Source organism: Acinonyx jubatus, chromosome X (assembly GCF_027475565.1).
Source record: "Acinonyx jubatus isolate Ajub_Pintada_27869175 chromosome X, VMU_Ajub_asm_v1.0, whole genome shotgun sequence".
NCBI classification, from domain to species: Eukaryota; Metazoa; Chordata; class Mammalia; order Carnivora; family Felidae; genus Acinonyx; species Acinonyx jubatus.
In genome coordinates this window covers 47577743-47583865 of record NC_069389.1, presented here as the reverse complement: position 1 = coordinate 47583865, position 6123 = coordinate 47577743, and positions in this window count along the sequence as shown.

Below are 6123 nucleotides of genomic sequence, written 5' to 3'. Positions count from 1 at the left end.
TTAACATTTCAGATGTTACGTCCTGCTGGCTGTCAGAACTCACCCATTCCGACACCCTCTGCTTTTGCAAGCCATACTTCAGGGGCTCTGTCTGCCAGGCAGGCTGCCCCTCTACCTCCCTGGCTTCCTCCTGTCAGTCCGTGTAGCATGCACCACCTGTCCACCCTTCCTACCTTTTCTGTGCAACTCTTGTCTATGCTTTGCTCCAGAGAGTCCATTCTGCTAGTCTTCTGGGAGTTTTCTGGGTTATTTAGGCAGGTGTGGGTGGACTCTAAGTGATCAGCAGAATCATGTGAGCTCAGTGCCCTCCTATGCCGCCATCTTCATACTCTTCCGGAGAGTCCTTCTTAAAATTTCTCGAAGGGCTTGCTCAGGGGTCACGACCTCCTTTAATTTTTGTTTGCCTGGGAAACGTTTTATCTCTCTTTCTATTGTGAATGACAGCTTTTCTGGATAAAGAATTCTTGGTTGCGTATTTTTCTTATTCAGCCCATTAAATATATCCTGCCACTCCTTTCTGGCCTGCCAAGTGTCTGTGGATAGGTCTACTGCACACCTGATCTGTCTTCCTTTGTAGGTAAGGACTTTTTCTCCCTTGCTGTTTTATCATTCTTTCCTTGCCTGAATATTGTCAATTTGACTATTATATGCCTTTTTGATGGTCAGTGTTTGTTGAAACTAATGGGAGTCCTCTGTGCTTCCTGGATTTTGATGTCTGTTTCTTTTTCCAGGTTAGGAAAGTTTTCTGCTATGATTTGCTCACGTACTCTTTTTCCCCTTTTTCTCTCTTCATCTTTTTGGACCCCTGTGATTCTGATGTTGTTCCTTTTTAATCAGTCACTGCTTTCTCTAATTCTTAAATCACACTCTTTTGCCTTAGTTTCCTTCTTTTTTTCTGCTTCTTCATTCTCCATGAGTTTGTCCTCTACATCACTGATTTGCTCTTCTGCCTCAACTGTCCTTTGCCACTGTAGCATCCATTCAAGATTGCAGCTCAGTTATAGCATTTTTTATTTCATCCTGACTAGTGTTTATTTCTATTATCTGCATGGAGTTATTTTAATCTATTTTCAACCCCAGCTAGTACTCTTATTATCATGATTCTAAATTCTGGTTCAGTCATCTTGCTTATGTCTGTGTTGATTGAGTCCCTGGCTGTCGTTACTTTCTGCTCTTTCTTTTGGGGTGAATTCTTTCATTTCATCAATTTGAGGAGAAAAAAGGAATTGATAAACTAAAAAAAATCAAAATTAAAAAATTAAAAGCACACACATAAAAAATCAAATAAATCATAGTAGATTCTGTGTGTATTTTGGTCTGGTTATTGAAAGGAGCTTGATAGATTAGAAAAAAAGGGGGAAAAAGGAAAACGTTTAAAAATTTGAGAAAATACATACAATGAAATAGAATAAAATGAAAAGATGAATTAAAATAGAATTTAAAAAAATTTACAGAAAGTAAAAATTATAGTAGAAAAAATAAAGAAAAAATATTTAATAAAATTGAAAATAAAAATAAATTTTTTATCTTTCTGTATTCAAGAAAAAGAAATGAAAAAGAATAAAAAAGAAAATTCTTTTTCAGTGAACAGACTGAAATATGGTTGAAATTATATCCATTTCCCCTAGAGGTCAAACTATAATGTATTTTATATTCCATATACTAAGCAGGTGGAAAGATTTGTGGTGTTTCTGATGAACGAGGTTGGCCCAGTTGGGCAATGCTTAGTGTAATGGCCCTGTTCTCCACTAGATGGTGCGGCTTAGCTTACTGGGGTGGATTGTTATGGTGCTTGTAGGTGTGAATGTGCATCCGCAGGAGGGGTGAAAACAGTGTCATCCAGCTACCCAGTCTCTATTATTGGAACTCTTTGCTCTCCCCAACCAGCAATTGTGCACCTGTCCTTTGACTCCCAGTTTGGTTCACTCCTGGCTTTTACACTGTCCATGACCAAGTCATCAGGTTGCCAGGCAGCATCTCCCTCCTGAGTTTTATCTCAAATGCGGCTATTTCCTGACCTCTCACTTCTGAGGGACTTTGGCTGTGACCCACTCAGATCCTCTGGGTCTCACTGAGCAATGGCCAGGTGCCAGCCACACCCAGGAATGTTCATGGGACCATGCTGCTGCTGATGACCACAGAGTGTGCCTGGGTGCCAGCCTGCTGCAGAAAAAGTTCACGTGATTGTGTAGCAGCAGGGTTTTAGGGATTATTGAAAATCACAACACACATCTGGCACCAGGATTCACCCCCAATGACCTTGTTCCAGCACCAGTGAATGTGGTTGTTCTCTGAAGTCTTCTGGGTCTGGGTGGCTACACAGCCTCTACCAAATGTCCTTCTGGCAGTGGAATCACTTCTCCCTGTGTGGCCTGTGACCTCCCAGACCCCACGCTGCTCCTGAGGATTTGCCCTTCCCACCAGAGCACTGGGAGGTATTGAACTGCAGAGTTTCAGACTCTGCGTTTCTCCTGTTTATAGTGTCTTAATGGAATTTAGACCCTCTCCTTTCTCTTTTCTCCCTTTTTAGTTTAGTCCCTGTGGCTGTTTCCACTTTTCCACTTTCTCTCCAGTCCTTTTGGGGGAGTGCTTTCTTCATCCTCTCTTTGCAAGCAAAAACAGCTCCCTGCCCTCTGTGGCTTCTCTCTCCACCAGTTCACCTCTCTGCACCATCTTTGCTCTGAAATAAGCAGATAGATATCTTGTTGTATTTATAGGATGGGGCCAGCCAATGGTCCTCTACTCCACTGCCATCTTGCCCTCATTGATGATAAGTGTACTTGTAATCCCTTCATATGAACTAACACTAACCATCAGTAAAGTTCAAATAAAAACCACAGTGAGATATGACCTCACACCTGTGACAATTTATGAAATAAAAAGAGAAGAAACAGCAAGTGTTGATATGAATATGAAGAAAAAGTAATCCTCACACACTGTTGGCGAGAAATCAAAAACATAATTCAAAAAGATATATGTATTCCTATGTTCATTGCACCATTATTTATAATAGCAAAGATGTATGCAACCCAAGTGTCCATCAACAGATGAATGGATAAAGAAGATGTAGTGTACATACATAGAATGTAATATTACTCAGCCATAAAAAAGAATGATTTCTTCCCATTTGCAACAACATGAATGAATCTAGATCATATAATGTTAATTGAAATGAGTCAGAGAAAGGTAAATATATTTTTGTTGAAGTATGTTTGACACACAATGTTACATCAGCTTCAGATATACAATACTAATGGGGCAATTTTGTTATGGTATGCTCAACACAAGTGTAGCTACTGTATGTTACCATACAACACTGTAAAAATATTATTTACTCTATACCCTATATTCTACCTTTCATTCTCATGATTTATTCATTACATAACTAAATGCCTGTACTTTCCAATCCCCTTGAGACATTTTTCCCACCCACTCCCCCTCCTATCCTCTGGTAACCATCAGTTTGTTCTATGTATTTATGGGTCTATTTGTGGCTTTTATTTGTATTTTTTTAAGATTGCACATATAGCGAAACAAAATGGTATTTATCTTTGATGCATCTCACTCACTATAATATCTTGTAAGCCTATCCATGTTGTCACAAATGGTAGAATCTCTTCCCTTTTTATGACTGAGTGCTATTCATGTGTGTGTGTGTGTGTGTGTGTGTGTGTGTGTGTGTGTGTGTACCACCACCTCTCTACCCATTCATCTATTGTCAGACACTTGGGTTTGCTCCATATCCTTACTACTGCATATAATGCTCCAAATAACATGTATCTTTTTAAATTACCATTTTCTGTTTTCTTTGAGTACATAAGAAATTGTGGAATTACTGGGTCATATCTTCTGCATTTAAAAGTTTTTGAATTCAGGAACCTCCATAGTGTTTTTTCCACAGTGGGTGCATCAATTTACACTCCTACCAATAGTGTAGCAGGGTTCCTTTTTTTCCACAACCTCCCCAACACTTGTTATTTCTGGTCTTTTTGATTGTAGCCATTCTAACAGATGTAAGGTGATAGCCCATTTTGGTTTTGATTTACATTCCGTGATGATTAATGATGTTGAACATCTTTTCATGTGTCTGTTAACTCTTTGTAGGTATTTGGAAAAAATATCTGTTCAGGTCCTCTGTCCATTTTTTTAATCAGATATATATATATATATTTTTGGTGTTGAGTGGTATATTTTTTTCCTTGGGTCCTTACATAAAATGCATTTCTTTTTTTAAGTTTTTTATATGAAATTTATTGTCTAATTGGTTTCCATACAACACCTAGTGCTCATCCCAACAGTTGCCCTCCTCAATACCCATCTATACCACTCAGTTTGTTCTTAAAAACTGAGAACAACCCGAGAGGTATAATTTTTTATATAATTTGGATATTAACCCCTTATCAGATATATCATTTTCAGATATCTTTTCCAATTAAGTAGATTTTAGATTTGTTGATGGTTTACTTATCTGTGCCAAAGATTGTTATTTTGATGTAGTCCCAACAGTTTATATTTGCTTTTGATTTTGATGCCTGAAGAGACAAACATAGAAGAATATTGCTGAGGTCAAGGTGATTACAGCCTATGTTTCTTCTTGAAGTTTCATGGTTTTATGTTTCACATTTAGGACTCTCATCCATTTTGAGTTTACTTTTGTGTATTGTGAAAGAAAGTGTTTCAACGTAGGGTGCCTGGGTGACTCATTCATTTAAGCATCCGACTCTTGGTTTTGGCTCAGGTCATGATCTCACACTTCACGAGATCAATTCCCACATTAGGCTTCATGTTGATTGTGGAGCCTGCTTGAGATTCTTTATCTCCCTCTTTCTCTGCCCCTCCCCCACTCGCTTTCTCTGTCTCTCTCAAAATAAATAAACTTAAATAAATTAAAAAAGAAAGTGTTCCATCTTCATTCTTTTGCATGTAGGTGTCCGGGTTTGCCAGTACCATTTATGTAGGAGGCTATCTACTTCTCTTTATATTCCTGTATTTTTCTTATAAATTAGTGGATGAAGGGTGGATTTATTTCGGGGATATGCATTCTGTTATGCCCATATTATACTGTTTAATCATTATAGCTTATATTATATATTGATACCTGAAATTGTGATACCCCCATCTTCGTTCTTCTTACTCAAGTTTGCATTGGCTATTCAGGGTCTTTCATGGTTCCATAAATATTTTAGGGATATTTCTTCTTGTTCTCTGACAAACATTATTGGTATATTGATAAGGATTGCATTGAATCTGTAGATTTCTTTGAGTAGTATGAACATTTTGACAATATTAATTTTTCTAATTAATGAGGGTGGAATAAGTTTGTATTTGTTGTCTTCCATTTTTTTCATAAATCTTTTATACTTTTCAGAGTATATGTCTTTTACTTCCTTGCTTAAGTTCATTCCTAGGTATTTTATTCTTTGAGGGGCAATTAAAAGTAGAATTGCTGTCTTAATTTTCTGATAATTTGTGATTAGTGTATAGAAATGCAATAGAATGTCTATATTAATTTCATATGCTACAAACTTGTTGATTCATTTATTATTTCTAGTAGTGTTTTTGAGTACATTTTAGAGTTCTCTGCATATATTATCATGTTATCTGAAAACAGTGGCAATTATACTTCTTGCCAATATGGATACTCTCTATTGCTTTTCTTGTTTTATTGGTATGGCTGGTACTTCCATTATTGTGTTGAAAAGTGGGAGAGGTGGGCATCATTGTTTTGGTTTTAATCTTAGAGTAAGTCTTCTCTGTTTTTCACCATTGAGTACAATGCTAGCTGTAAGTTTTTCGTATATTTTCTTCATTATACAGAGGTATGTTCCCTTAAACAGAGTATACTGAGGATTTTTATCATAAATGGGTGTTTAATTTTGTTAAATAATTTATCTGCATGTATTGAAATGATTATATAATTTTTATTATTTCTCTTGTTAATGTGGTGTATCAAGTTTTTGATTTCTGGTTGTTCAACTCTTGCATCCCAGAATAAATGAATCAAACTTGATCATGATGAATAATTCACTTCAATGCTGTTTATTGCTTAACTATTGCATGCAATTTGTTAGTATTTTGTTGAAGATTTTTGTATACTTGTTGATCAGAAACAGCCCATAATAT